The sequence below is a fragment of the Magnolia sinica genome, chromosome 8, assembly GCF_029962835.1.
Source record: "Magnolia sinica isolate HGM2019 chromosome 8, MsV1, whole genome shotgun sequence".
NCBI lineage: Eukaryota > Viridiplantae > Streptophyta > Magnoliopsida > Magnoliales > Magnoliaceae > Magnolia > Magnolia sinica.
In genome coordinates this window covers 87,729,476-87,745,376 of record NC_080580.1, presented here as the reverse complement: position 1 = coordinate 87,745,376, position 15,901 = coordinate 87,729,476, and positions in this window count along the sequence as shown.

Genomic DNA, 15,901 nt, shown 5'->3' with positions numbered 1-15,901 from the left:
TTAGCCTATATTTTAAATGTCCATAACTTGTGGGCTTGGCCCATGGAAATCATTTATAATTTAATTTGCCAGAGAAGCATATTGTCTTGCAAGTTGCAAATGTGCTTGCTAAAGGGATCCAGAGATCCTCTCTTTGTATAGGGATCTTATCCATTACCTGATGGATCTAGCATCTTTTCTGCCTCATTTTTGTAGAATTTCTTGTTGCTGATTAAAAAAAGTCCACAACTGCCATGAACATGTCTTATTCTATAAAGTAGATTTTAGAATTGGTTATTTGATGCAATTAGTTTAGATAAGAAGTGCTGTGATTGCCAGTCAGATAGTTCTAGCCTCTGCTTAGATGGATATCTGTGAAGGGTATCCAAAAGCTGATAATTTAGTCAGCTATGGCATTGACTGCACTTATCTATGAATGCAGGGTTATTTTCCAAGCATTTTGATCCTTCTGTTACTTTGTAATCTGTCTGTTTCTTTTCTTTCTTTTCTTAAATAACATATAGAGGCCAACTTTGGTGTGAGGTTATTTCAATGTAAGGTCTTTTAGCAATGCAAACAATAAACAAAAAGTGATTCCCTAGTTCAAAATCCAGTGTGGTTGCTTTTTTGGGTTAATGACATTATTGTTTCTTGCCCATTAACGTTGGTGGTGTAGCAAACTCACTAATCGTAGGCTCTTGTAGGCTTCTACTCGTATTGTTAAAATGGCAAAGAGGTGAAATTTAGATAAAATGTGGCTGGAATTTTCTTCTTTAATTGAAATCATCTTCATCATACCTACAAAATGAACCTCTCCAAACCTTTCATATCCAAATACACTCATCTTCAACACTCATGCATGTATTTTCTCTTATTTCTTGACAATATTTAACATCTGTTAAATTCTCTTCAACTCTTTTATCCTATGCAACATTTTTTCAAGACAGTTAATGCATGAATCAAAACCCAAGGGACATGCACTATTTGCAATGCTAACACCAAATTCTAGGTATGAATTCGTGCATGCACTAATTACAAACATCCTATGCATGCATCTGTGTATGCAACTTTCAATTGCGTGTATATTACCAAAAGGCACATGTGCATATGTGCACACAAAGTGCATTACTTCAACACCAATTTCATTTTCAAATTGCTTTGTTTTCTTTTATGCTTTATTTATTTATTTATTTGTTAAATTTCCATTTTCTTCTCTCTTTCTTTTTCATTTTAATGGAAAGAAAGGGAAAATCCAGAGGCCGATAATCCACGAGTGGCTTGCAATGCTCTAAACCGCTCTCCTACACACCCTGCAAACAAAATCAGCCCTGAAGATTCTGTTGATCTGAATGAAGCAAGTAAGTTACCATATATATCATCTATTTTCATCATTATGTATACAAGAGAGGTTTGGAAGTTTTGTCTTTGGAGCTAGTGGTACTGGTATGTCTTAACTTGTGCTAGTGGGATATAATACGCTTTATGGTGGTTTATATGCTCAAACAGAGGCTAAATCAATATGTCATAAAGAGGAGAAAAAATTCACAAAGTAGGCTTCAAATACAATGCATCTCTTTCTGTGTTTGTATGTTTCTTCCAGCTATCAAAGTGATGTTGTCATCGCCCAACAGGGTTTCTCCAATCACTCATCCAGAGAATGTGCCATCAACTCATAAATGCATAAAGGGTATTACACCAGATGAAAAGAAGAAATCATCCGAAAATGGTGAGTACAGGAACTTCTCTTGGACATCTGTAAACCTATGGAAAAGTGGGTAATAGAAGTTTTGCCTATAAAGCATTTTGAGCCATTACAAAGGAACTTCTTTGTTTTGGTATTGTTATGTTTCGTAGTGGCATATGTGCACATACATATGCATATGCACATTGTGTTTGTATTTTCTAACTTCTGGTTTTTGCTTTTGCAGAGTTCTCAGTTCTTGATTTAGTTGGGGATGATGAATTCCATGCTTTTTCAGAACAAAGATCAGAGCATGAAGCTCACGTTGCATTTTCTGTAAAAGGTATTCAATTTGTCGTTAATCCGGACATCCCAAAATGTTTGATAGCATCTGACTCTTGCCCATATCACATGATGTCCCTAGTATTATCTGTTACTAAGCAGCACTCACCTTGCCCTAAAATCACTTGTTCTCCCCAAAGTACCTGAACAGCTTTGTAAGCTGTTTTTTCTGGAAATGCATGTGATATGGTTTTCACTATACTGTTGTAAGCCTGTAACCTAAGCAAGAAGTGGATGCATGAAGAGACTCAACAATGGAAGTGAAAAACATAATACTCGCGAAAAAAGAAAAAAAAATGAAAAACAACAAGAAAAGAAGAAGAAGCAAGCATTGACGAGAAACAAGAGCAGAATTAGACAAATCTGATGATACGTGTTGGCTAGGGACTCATTAAGTTTTTGTAGTTGACTCAAATAGATCTTGTGAGGAGAAAGATAACATATATAAAAAATAAAACCTGAGAACTCTAAAACAAATAAATACACAGAAAATTGAATACAGTTTACACATTTTGCATATTTTAGGAATATTGCAGAGAAAGTATCGCAGAAAAATATAAATTTGAAAAAAGTTGACGAGTTAAGAGCCTGTGTTAAAGTTCTCTGATTTGTGTTGGACTGGAGGCTGGATACACTCCACCCAAATTGCAAGTGGCATAAGAAGAGCCATTCCTATTCCACATGCGACTTAGTGGGTAAAAATACATGCGCTTCCCATTTCTGTCCCATATGCAAAACCAATTGATTCTGCTAAAAATGTGGAATCAATGCTGATTATGGAAGACTTTTGAACTTTTCTGAAGTGATTTTAGTAGATGTAGCTGTCAAAATGGAACAAGCACTAGGTTGATGTATTTGTAGTTTTTTGTTTCAAAGATCGTTATTGCGAATGCATCAAAGACAATAAGATATACACAACTCATCTCAAACTTAGAGCACTGCTCAATTTGCACAATCGTTGAGCTGGTGCATATTCCTGAATGAGTCAAAGCAAAGGGAACAAAAATGCTACATGAGTTGTTTTAAGTGATTTGACTAAAAGAATGAGGTTTCAATGGAGCCAATAGGAAAGACATTATTAAAAAGACCAGCTTAGAAATTAATGCATGAGAAATGTCAAACTCTGTCATTAGAAGTCCAACTCAAGAAGTATTAGAGTAAGAAATATTAGAACATAGAGCATGGGTGCAGCCAACCATATGGTCAGTCTAGGATCATGATGTTGCACTAGTGAGCGAAAGAAATGGAACAGGGCACATTGAATACTTGACTGGGTAGACCGTATCCTCTCTAGGACACTTTATAGTGGGAAGACTCTTTTCTTTGGATTTCTCTTGTTTTTATTGAGGCACAATGCCTTCATATGATTTAGAAGTTTGGTTTGGAGACCCTAAAGGTGCTAAGGAGAAAGCAGTGCCTGCTTTTGGTGTCGGGCTACCATAAAGATTTCAACACAAATCCACTGTCTGTTATTGGGAGATATAGGCACATATCAGTCATTTCTTTAAAAGGTGGCATCCTCGTGGACATGTTGACTATAAGTAAATTCAACTACGAGTATTATAAGGTCCTATGTAGCTATATGATTGCGGACAAGACGCCATACTAACTTGCCCAAGCTGTGGTTGGCAACTTCCATTTGCCATTGGTTTGAGGGTGGTAGGCGCTAGAGAACTAAAGCTTGGTTTTTATTGCTAGCCAAAGAGTCTTCTAAAAATAACTCATGAAATTATCACGATCTGACACAATTGTCTTCGGAAGCCAGTGGAGATGAACAACATCTTGAAAAAATAACTGAGCAATCTTGAGGGCATTTGTTGTAGTCGAAGATGGTATGAAATAAGTCATCTTTGAAAATCGGTCAACCACCATAAATGCTTTATGAGCTTTTCAAACTGTCTTTAGTAAACCAAGAACAAAGTCCATGGTGAAATCTTCCAATGGAGCATGTGGGATCATTAGTGGTTGATGCAATCCACTGTTTTTCTTCTAACCCTTGGTGATTCGGCAAATCTTGCATCATTGGCATATCTTCAAGATAGCCAATTTTAGATGAGGCAAAAAAACAAAAAAAAAAAAAAAAAAAAAATCCATCTCCAATGAGGGCTATGGTCTTATCCCAACCTAGGTGACCACTACACCCATTGGCGTGTAATTATCTCACAGCATGCTCCGGGATGGACATGGCTGGTAAAAGTTGTGTCCCTTGGAATAAATAGCTATCATGAATGTTGAAATATGGATGTCTCTCATTCTCTCCACTAAGAATGTCCACAAAAATAGGTTTAAAATCCTTGTCTTCCACATACATTGTTTCAAAACAGTGACAGACATCGATGACACTAAATTAGCGTGGCGGCTCAAGGGATCAACAACCTGATTGTCCTTACCAGCCTTGTGACAAATAGCAAAGGAGAACTCCTTTAGATAAGTGCTCCAGTTGACATGATAAGCACTCGTATTTTTTTGGGAGTTTATATACTTGAGTGCTTCATGATCAGAGCATAAGACAAACTATTTGCCGATCAACTAGTGACGCCAGTGCCCCAAAGTCTAAACAACAACATATAACTCTTAAGTCATAAGTGGAGTAATGTTGCTTCGCATTAGAGAGCTTCTTGTGGAAGAATGCTACTAGATGACCCTCCCAACTAAGGACCCCACTAATGCCTACGTTGGAAGTGTCGCCGCTTCCCTCAAACACTTTCTCAAAGTCTAAAAGGCATAAAATTGGAACTTTAATCGTCTTATGTTTGATCATATCAAAAGTTCTTGTTACCGCATTTGACGATTGAAACTCCCTTTGTTTCATGCAATCTGTGATCAAAGCCACGAAGCTGTTGAAGTTCCGCATAGAGTATCAATAAAATGTAGTGAGGACATGGAAACTACGAACTTCAAATATAGTGGTAGGTGTCAGTCAATCAATAATGTCTTTCACCTTGGCAGGGTCTACTTTTATACCTCGTGATAAGACAATGTACCCTAAGAAGATCAAAATGTACTCATGAAGGTCCGCTTTTTAAGTTTTGTGTAGAAGTGCTTGCGGTGAAAGATTTTGAAGACAAGACCTAGTAGATTGATGTGCTCCTCTCACAACTTACTGTAAACAAGAATGTGGTAAAAGTAGACAACAACAAGCTTGCCAATAAAGGGGTGCAACAATTTGGTCATGATGTGCATGAAATTGCTAGGGCATATTTGTGAGACCGAATGACATAAACAACTTCTCGTAGAGATCATCCTTTGTCTTAAATGTCGTCTTCCATTCATCATTAGGTCTGATGTGAATCTGGTGATGTCCACTATAAGATCAATCTTAGAGAAAACGCTAGCACTTGGCATCAATTTGATCGTATAATTAAGTCGAGGAATGGGAAAACGATATTTCATTGTGATTTTTACTAATAGCTCGGTTGTCCTTACACATATCCCAACTTCTATCACTCTTAGGAGTAAGGAGGACTAGCAAAACACATGGGCATAGGCTCTCTCAGATGTGGCCCTTTTTAACAATTCATCAACTTGACTCTTCAACTTAACATGCTCGGTTGAACTCATTTGGTACGATGGTAAATTAGGTAAGGATGCTTCATGGACTAAATCTATGACATGTTGAATATCCTGCAATGAAGGGAATTCCTCGGGAAAATTATTAGAGACTACATCTTAGAAGTCATGGAGCATGGATTTCTCTTCACTAGGAATAGAGTCATCCTGATCAATAACAAGTTCTTGCACCTATTTTGTGACTAGAGGAAACATTACGTCTTTCTCCTTACTCTCTTCCTCAAAATTTTGCATGGTTAGAACACAAGATTTAGGAAGAGTAGCTGATGTCAATATGAGGGCAAAGATGAAGGAACCAACGCCGGTTGCAAAGGGTGAAGGTGATTCGGATGACCTCACTATAAGAAAATATGTGTGTTAGCTTAACCATCACTTTGTACTTTTCGGTCAAAGAGCCAAGGTCGACCGAGAAGGATGTTGGTGACATTCATCAGAATTATGCCATACCAAATGTCATCCTCATAAATTTTTATTTTAAAAGACATTGAATGCCTTCAAGTCATGGGGATGGCAGTGTCATCCATCCACGCAACCTTGTATAGTCTTGGATGCTTTTTCAGTTGGTAATTTGAGCTTATCAATTACCTCTTATGAGACGATGTTTATTGCATTGCCACCAGTCTAACATAGTTTGATACAACCGATTGAATGCAAAAGGATCTACCCAACGTAGGCACCTCCAAGCTAAGCTTAACACAAAAATCACAAGTACATCAAAGAATAAACCCAGGATTTTATTGAATTTAGAAGTGACTTGAGAATACTTATGTGAGGCACTTAAATAGACTTGTTGGACGTACAAGGAAGGAAAGTTTAGTGTCATTGACAACTAAGGATTTATTATAAAAAGTAGAAGACTAATCAAAGAAAGATGTTAAATAGATAAGAAAATTTTAATGTGATTGTATTACCTGGGTAGCTGATAAATTTTGCATAGTTGGCTGATTTTGTGCTGCCTAATTAGGAGGCTTAGGCCTTCTTATTGATGGGTCAAGTATGGGGCTTGAGCTTGGGCCTAATGGATCTAGGCTTAGCCCATGGGTCTTGGGCCCAATCGATGTGGATTGGCCTGCATCAATAGTGATGAGGACATCATGCGCACACGCACGCCCCCACCCTACGCATGTACTCAAGGAGGAGGAAGGCCCCACATCGATTTGGATCGACGACGACATCTATGGAGGACCTCCTAGTTAGGGAGCTGTGCTATGGAGCATTGGAGTGGACCTGATCATTATGTGGATTCCATCATTGGATCTCATGATCATGGCCCACTACCCTAAATGATATAGGATTTTGAGTTTTGGTTATTATCGTTATTAGAAACATTATGAACGGTTTTGATTGCGTTGATTAGTTGCTATTTTTGCTACTTCGTCTCTAAGTATTAGTGTGCGCACATGGCGCGACTTTTGGGTTTAGGGTTTTCTTGTAAACAGGCAACCCCATGTAGGTTTTTTTCATTGAAGTTTATAAATAAAATTCTGCGTTTTTTTTCCTTCTCTAGTTCTCTGAGTTGAAGAATCTAATTGGGTGCGAAACCCTCCATTCTTTGAAGAGCTAACTACCATGGTGCGAAGCCACAACCATCCCAAATCGTCCCCACCTCCTACACTCTACATCCATCATCTCCTACAGCCATCCCATCTTCAAATCCACCCCTTTTTGTACCCAAGTTCTCCTCTACAGTAGATTTTCAGATTCTGGCCCACTGGGGGGCTGAAACTTCGGCGGAGCACCACGCTCAAATTAGATAGCGGATCGACGTGAGATTTGGTGTGTGAGTGGGCCACCCTTGGCCAACCACACCCTAAGTGGCCATTTCCAATTTCGCGGGCCCCACACATGTGCAGACAAGGACCCACACATGTGCGTCCAGTGTTCAAAATATCGGTATCGTGTAATGTATCGCATCCTTGGGATACAGATACGTATTGGTTATCGCACGGGATATATCGTTTGTATCGCGTAATTTATCGCATATTTTGAAAAACATGGGGAAACATTGAAAAAATAGTTGAATTTTTCAATGAAACTTCAAGGATTGTTTAAAAAGACCTTAATACACACTTTTAAATCATAACATCTCAAAAAAGAAGTGTACATAATAAGTTTCCTTTGTATAGGGTCCTAAGTTATGCGTTGTTTGACTGAACTAATGCAACTATATTCAAATTGAATGCATAACATCTAGTGAATGTGATGATCATTACATCAAACACTCCTAAATACTTCGAAATTAGTCTCAATTGAGAACTAGTTGAAGGGAAATTTTGAAAAAAATAATAATAATTTTTATTAAAAAATGATTTTTATTTTTCAAAAATTGACAAGGACTTAACAAATCAGTAGATCAATCCTCATGCATGCTTGATTTCATATTTGGAGTGCAACATTGCAAGTAATTTGGGAGAAATTGGGAAATTTTCCAAATTGGACGACCTGCACTCAAATTTCGAAATTAGTCTCAACAAAATTAACAGTTGGTCGAAGGAAAATTTTGAAAAAAAAAAAAACAACCATGAAGAACATGAAGAACCAATGGATATCAGAATCAAAGCTCCAATTCCATGATTTTTCATGCAAAACATGAATAACTAATGGATTTGTAACCATTTGACACTGATTTAACATAATTTCAACAAAAAAGGGGATCAAAAATTGAAAATGTTCACTGGATCAAACATGTGAGATATATCGGCACTACCTATGCGTTTCGTATCGCACAAGCGAGATACAAGATCTATCGTGGGATATGTCGGCCGATATCGTCGATATTTAAAACATTACATGCGTTTGGGCTGGACTGCTGTCCACACGTGTGGACTGTCTCAGGTTCTTCTCTCTCCTCTACTTCTCTTCTCTCTCGCCTTAAATCCCTAACCCTAACCCTAGATAATCCCAAATTCCAAGTTTTTTTTCCACTTTTGCAAACCTTAGACTTTCCCCGAATTGAAACATGGTGAATCTCTTGAATTGGGGAACAATCCTTTACAAGAGTAGATGAATCTTATACTCCTTTGGGCATTGTTTGGTTTATAATTTTATTTGATCTAGCCCTAAACGTGTGTAGGCTTGGACCCCCGTAGATTCCCCTTGTTGAATGTTTGATCGTATGTGGGACGTGGAATTTTGTGATTGTTTAAAATTGATATGATCTAAAGCTTGAAATCTTGCATGTCATATTTAATTTCATGTCCTGCATCAAATTTGGTATCAAAGCTTAGGGTTTCATAGGGGAATGCATTGCATGTTTAGGGTTTAGTCTATTCACGTCTATTTTGCATAAAGTCTCATCATAAGGGCTGTTTAGGACCCATCATTCACAACATGGACTACTGAGTTTTCTGTTGCTAGAAAATCCCCAATTTTCATGGCTGAATTTTCTGTTAACAAACTATTTGGGCAGTTATGTTGCTGGAATTTTAGTAGCGTTCTGTAGTTTCCCTTATATAGAGTCCTATAGGATCATTTAGTCCCATTTAGACGCATATAGTAGTAGAGAGTGGTTTGATAATTATAATGTGAAGAAGAGGGGAGAAATTGAGAGAGGAGGAGGAGAGTTTGGGAAAGATGTTGTGTTGGGCTATCTTGCCCTAACACACAATATTTTATTATAATAGAGCATATAGTATACCGCAGGAGAAGAGGAAAGTGTGCAAATGCACTTATACCAAAAAGGGCCACTACACTATACACTAGCATTCTCTATACTCCCCCTCAAGTTGGAGCATAGATGTTGATCATGCCCAACTTGTTATTAACACGATGAAGAACATCTCGACTCAAGGGCTTTGTAAGAACATCAGCAAGCTGATCCCCAGATCGAACAAAAGGAGTGACCATTTCCTTATAAGCTACTTTCTCCAGAATAAAGTGACAATCGACCTCAATATGCTTGGTTCGCTCGTGGAAAATCAGGTTACAAGCAATATGGATGGCCGCTTGGTTATCACAGTGAAAAGGAACATGATCCGAAGGAAGATAGCCAAGTTCTTCAAGAAGGTTGCGAAGCCACACGAGTTCACACGTTGCATGAACCATAGCACGATATTCTGCTTCAGCCGAGGACCGGGTAACAATTGGCTGCTTTTTTCTCTTCCATGTTATAAGATTGCCACCTAGGAAGGTACAGAAGCCGGATGTAGAGCAACGATTAAAAGTAGTACCTGCACAAACAGCATCGGAATAGCCAGAAAGACGAAAATGACCATGCAACTGAAAGCGGAGGCCAAGACCTGGGGCTGATTTTAGATACCGAAGTATGCAGTGGACAGCCGTGATATGAGAAGTACGGGGAGCTTGCATGAATTGGCTAACAATGCCCACTGCAAATGAGAGATCTGGGCGAGTAATAGTCAGGTAAATAAGTCGGCCAACAAGTCGTCGATACATCCCGAGATTAGTAAGGAGAGCACCATCATCTGGTCGAAGCTTCTGCGAAGTATCCATAGGAGTGGTAGCAGGTTTGCACCCTAACATGCCGGCCTTCATGAGAAGATCGAGCCCATATTTTCGTTGTGACAAGACCAATCTAGATGATGAGCGGCCAACTTCAATTCCGAGGAAGTAGCGAAGAGGACCAAGGTCCTTGATCTCAAACTTAGTCTTCAAAAATTCTTTGGTGTAACTGCATTTGCACACTTTCCTCCTCTTGCCGTGTACTATATGCTCTATTATAATAAAATTTTGTGTGTTAGGGCAAGATAGCCCAACACAGCATCTTTCCCAAACTCTCCTCCTCCTCTCTCAATTTCTCCTCTCTTCTTCACATTATAATCATCAAACCACTCTCTACTTGGTATCAGAGCATAGATCCAAGCATTCCATGTCCAACAAATTGAGAGGCGACACGTCACCTTGCTGACGTCAGCAGCCGTACGGCTGATGTTAGCGTTGTACAGACGAATGGATGCCGTTTGAGCTAAAAGTTTAGGGGTTTGATAGATCTTGATTTTAGAAGATCTGTCATGATTTTTTTAGAATTTTTTGGACCTTCTACTATAGTTGTATTAGAGGGTCTTTGAGTTGAGTAAGTGGTTATATGCCTACACGTACTGGTCGTAGTTTTGGTTTGCACCTTACACTAAACATGGAGCAATTGTAAGAGTTAATGAACAACATAACCCGGCAGTTTGAGTCTTTGGGTAGGCGCTTGGAACAATGTATTGACCAACGCTTTAAACAACTTAATGTGCGCGTTACCCAGCTAGAGACTTCTGCTCGGGCAAACCCCACCATTGGAGAAGATGCACAATCTCAGACAGGTGGTCAGGAGGATAGATAAAGGAATGGGGGTGGCCAAGGAATTGGTCATGGGCGCGCACCCGTGCACCCACCCCGCGAGGGTATCATGATCATTATGACCTAGATGCGCGACTCCTCAAGGGAGTTAGAGTAGAGGCGCCTACGTTTGATGGCCACTTGGACTCTAAAGCTTTTTTATATTGGTTGGCGGATATGGACCACTATTTTGAGTGGTACGACATGTCGGATGCTCGTCGAGTCCGATTTGCCAAGATGAAGCTTATGGGCCAAGTAAAGAGGTTTTGAGCTATTGTGGAGCGAAAGAAAGAAAGGTCGAGGGAACCTCCAAAGTCCATTTGGGAGAAATGAAAAAACTCTTAAGGAAAAGTACCTCCCTTTACTCTTATCACTTGAGGTTGGTTGAAGAATGGTAGCCTCTTTGACAATGTTTTATGAGTGTGGCTGAATACATTGAGAAGTTCAAAGAGTACTTGACCCGGTGTGAAGTTAATTAGGATCCTGTACTCACTCTTGCTCGATTTAAGACGAGCTTTCGTTCTGACATTAGGAGAGAGTTGCTCGCCAAGGACATAGACACTCTTGAATAGATGTATTAAGTAGTGTTGGAGGTCGAGCAATACCTCAAAGCATCTGTGGGAAGACGGTTTGAGTTTCGTGATTTTGGCGCTAAGGCCAACCTTTCTGGGGCTAAGCCTATCACTAGATATCAATAAAAGCCTTCCAGTAGTTCTCAGTCTAGACCCAATGATGATAAGGGTAAAGGAGTTATTGGGTCTAGCTCGCACAAAAGTGATGCGACTAGGTATTTTAGATGTCAGGGGTTTAGTCACTTTGCCCACCAGTGTGGCACGAAATATAACACCAAGGTGTTCCTTATTAATAGGCAAGTAGAAGTAGTGTCCTTAGAGAGTGACGGTGAGGAGGAAGAATATAAGCCAATAGAAACCCCTAGTGATGAGGAAGAGGGAGAGCAAGTGTCTGCGACCCTCGCAGTTGTGCGTTGCGCCTTTGCACAAGCCAAGAATACTGATAATTGGTGCCGCAACACAATCTTCTATACTTACGCAAAATGTGGTGATAAGAGCTGCAAGATGATCGTGGATAGTGGTAGTTGTGTCAACGTGGCATCAACTGGCACTGTGAGCCGTTTGGGCTTGAAGCTTGAAGCCCATCCTCAACCCTATAGAGTGTCTTGGGTTGATGAAACTTCCATTCCAGTCTCGCATCATTGTCTTGTTCGTATTTAGTTTGGATCATATAAAGACATATTTTGGTGTGATGTTGTTCCCATGGATGTTGGCCATATCATTCTGGGTAGACCCTGGATCTATGATAGTGATGTTACCATATTTGGTCGTTCAAATGTGTGTACATTCTGGTTTGAGGGTAAGAAAGTCAAGCTAAACCACTTCCACCCAAGAACACGATTGGAAAGGAGTCCACCACACAGAGTGGTGTGAATGACTCAAAAGAATTGAAGGAATCAAAGTCCAAGTCTAAGCCTCTCCATATTCTAAATGTCAAGGACTTTGAGCGAGAGATTAAGTCGAACTCGATAGTGTACGGCTTTGTGGCTAGGGAGAGTGCACCAGAGGTTAGTGTAGAGTTGCCCACCGAGGCCATTCCGGTAGTGGATGAGTTTCGTGATGTCTTTCCTGAGGATCTACCGGATGAGCTTCCCCCTATGAGGAATATACAACACGCCATTGATTTAGTCCCTGGGGCGACTTTACCAAACCTCCCTCATTACAAAATGAACCCAAAGGAGCATGCAGAGTTGAAGAGACAGATTGATGAGCTCCTAGAAAAAAGGTTTTATTCGAGAGAGCATGAGCCCGTGTGCTGTGCTCGCCCTTCTTACACCCAAGAAGGATGACATAATGGAAGATGTGTGTTGATAGTAGGGCTATCAACAAAATCACAGTCAAGTATCGGTTTCCCATACCGCGTCTTGATGACATGTTGGATATGATGGCCAACGCTACTATCTTCTCGAAAATTGACCTCAAAAATGGTAATCACTAAATCCGTGTATGCCCTGGTGATGAGTAGAAGACGGCCTTCAAGACGAAGGATGGACTATACGAGTGGCTAGTCATGCCTTTTGAGTTAACTAATGCCCCAAGTACCTTCATGCGTGTGATGACCCAAGTGTTGAGGCCATTTATGGGGAAGTTCCTAGTCATCTACTTTGATGATATCCTGATTTATAGCATGACCGAGGAACAACACCTCAACCATTTGAGCAAGTTTGTGGGATTCTTAGAGTCGAGAAATTGTACACCAACTTAAAGAAGTGTGCGTTTATGTCTAGTACTGTTATCTTCTTAGGTTTTGTTGTGTCAGCTGAGGGTGTGTAGGTGGATCCTGAGAAGGTCAAAGCCATTGTCAATTGGCCTGAACCCCGCAATATTCACGAGGTGCGCAACTTTTACGTCTTGGCCACCTTCTATAGACGGTTCATTCGAGGCTTCAGTTCCATTATGGCTCCCATCACGGATTGCATAAAAAAAGGAGAGTTTCAATGGATGAAGGCAGCCTCGAAAGCCTTTAAGGAGATAAAGGTCAGGATGACCAAAGCTCCAGTCACGCGACTTTCAGATTTTTTGAAAGTTTTTTAAGTCGCATGCGATGCATTAGGAGTCAGCATAGGAAGATTACTTGGTCAGGAAGGGCACCTTGTCACCTTTTTTAGTGAGAAACTAAATGAGGCGAAGCAAAAATATTTCACTTATGACAGAATTCTATGCGGTAGTGCAATCATTGCGCCATTGGTGTCATTATCTATTACCGTAAGAATTCGTCTTGTTCTTAAATCATGATGCCTTTTGATATCTGAACTCTCAGAAGAAATTAAACCCTAGGCATGCTAAGTGGGTCCAGTTCCTTGAAGAGTACACTTTTGTGCTTAAGCACAAGGTTGGTGTAAAGAATAAGCATGCTGACACGTTGAGTCGTCGAGTCGTGTTACTCAATTCCATTAGTGTCGAAGTCATGGGGCTCGAGCGTGTCAAAGAAGATTATTCTGAGTGCCCATATTTTGGAGTTGTGTACGCATCGTTGTTAGGGAGTCCGTCAAGAGCTAGCAGTGAGTATTTGATTTTGGACGGATATTTTTTAGGAGTGATTGCTTGTGCTTACCTCGCACTTCCCTTCGCGATTTTCTCGTTACATTCAGGAGGGGTCGCGGGTCATTTTGGTCTAGACAAGACCATTGACCTAGTAGATGATAGGTTTTATTGGCCAAGCCTCAAGCGAGACGCGGCCAAAACTATAGGGCAGTGTCATACTTGTCAACTGGCAAAGCAGAAAAAGCAGAATACAGGACTATACATACTTTTGCCAGTTCCATTCGCCCCTTGGCAGGACATCAGTATGAACTTCGTGCTTGGGCTTCCCAAGACTATTCAGAAACACGATTCCATATTTGTTGTCATGGACCGTTTTTCTAAAATGGCCCACTTCATTCCTTGTTCGAAGACCTCCGACGCATCTCATGTTGCCAAGTTGTTCTTTAGTGAGGTCGTCAAACTTCATGGGTTACCCAAAACTATAGTGTCTGACCATGACGTGCGATTCATGAGTTATTTTTGGAAGACACTATAGCATGTGATGAATATTAAGCTCTAATTTTCTTCTGCCTACCACCCTCAGACCGATGGTCAGACTGAGGAGGTTAATAGGAGCCTAGGAAATTTGTTCAGGTGTTTAGTGAGGGAACACACTAGGACGTGGGACACTGCACTACCTATCGCCGAGTTTGCATTTAATAGTTCTGTTAATAGATCCACAAGTTTAAGTCCTTTTGAAGTCATTACTAGTTATAAACCTAAGAAGCCTATTGATCTTGTCCCCATGTCCCTGTCCCATAGGCTATCAGAGTCTGCAGAGTCTTTTGCACATCACATTCATTCATTGCATCAAGAAATCAGGCGAAATGAAAGATCAATACTAGTAATGAATATTACAAAATTTCTGCAGACTAACATGAATGATTCAGGGAATTCAATGTAGGGGACTCTGTGATGGTCCGCCTCAGGCCAAATCGGTACCCTCAGGGAGTCGTTCGTAAATTACACGCGCGTAGTGTTGGATTGTTCAAAATTATAAAAGGAAACGGTCTCAATTTGTATGTGGTAGATCTTTCACCTTCTATGGGAATTAGTTCCACATTCAATATGGAGGATCTAGTTGCATTTCAGGGGACCACTGATACATTGTTCAGCCTTTCACTGAACCATCCTGATTCCCTAGACTTTTCCCTTGATCCATTGCCTCTTCCCGACCCATCTTCCCATCCTCTACCTCCCATACCTACCCTTCCCACACCCAGAGAGGAGATAGAGGATATTCTAGACCACCAGATAGTATCAACATTGGACGGTGAGTTTCAAAAGTTTCCGGTCAACTGGAAGTCATGCCCAGCTTCAGACAATACGTGGCTCACTAAGGAGGAGCTTCAGAGATTTGATCCTGACATCTTGCGGCGGTTCAGGAGTTTTGTTTCGCCAGTAGCGAAACATTTGCAGCCAGGGAGAGTTGATGAGGACATAATGCGCACACGCACGCCCCCCCCACCCTACGCACGTACTTAAGGAGGAAGAAGGCCCCATTATCAATTTGGATCGACAATGACATCTATGGAGGACCTCCTAGTTAGGGGGCTGTGCTATGGAGCATTAGAGTGGACTCGATCATCATGTGGATTCTACCATTGGATCTAATGATCGTGGCCCACTACCCTAAATGATATAGGATTTTGAGTTTTGGTTATTATCGTTATTTGAAACACCATGAATGGTTTTGATTGCGTTGATTAGTTGTTATTTTTGTTACTTCGTCTTTAAGTATTAGTATGTGCACATGGCGCGACTTTTGGAGTTTAGAGTTTTCTTATAAATAGGCAACCCCATGCATGTTTTTTTTTTTTTCAATGAAGTTTATGAATAAAATTCTGCGTTTTTTTTTTCTTCTCTAGTTCTCTGAGTTGAAGAATCTAATTGGGTGCGAAACCCTCCATTCTTCGAAGGGCTAACTGCCGTGGTGCAAAGCCACAACCAT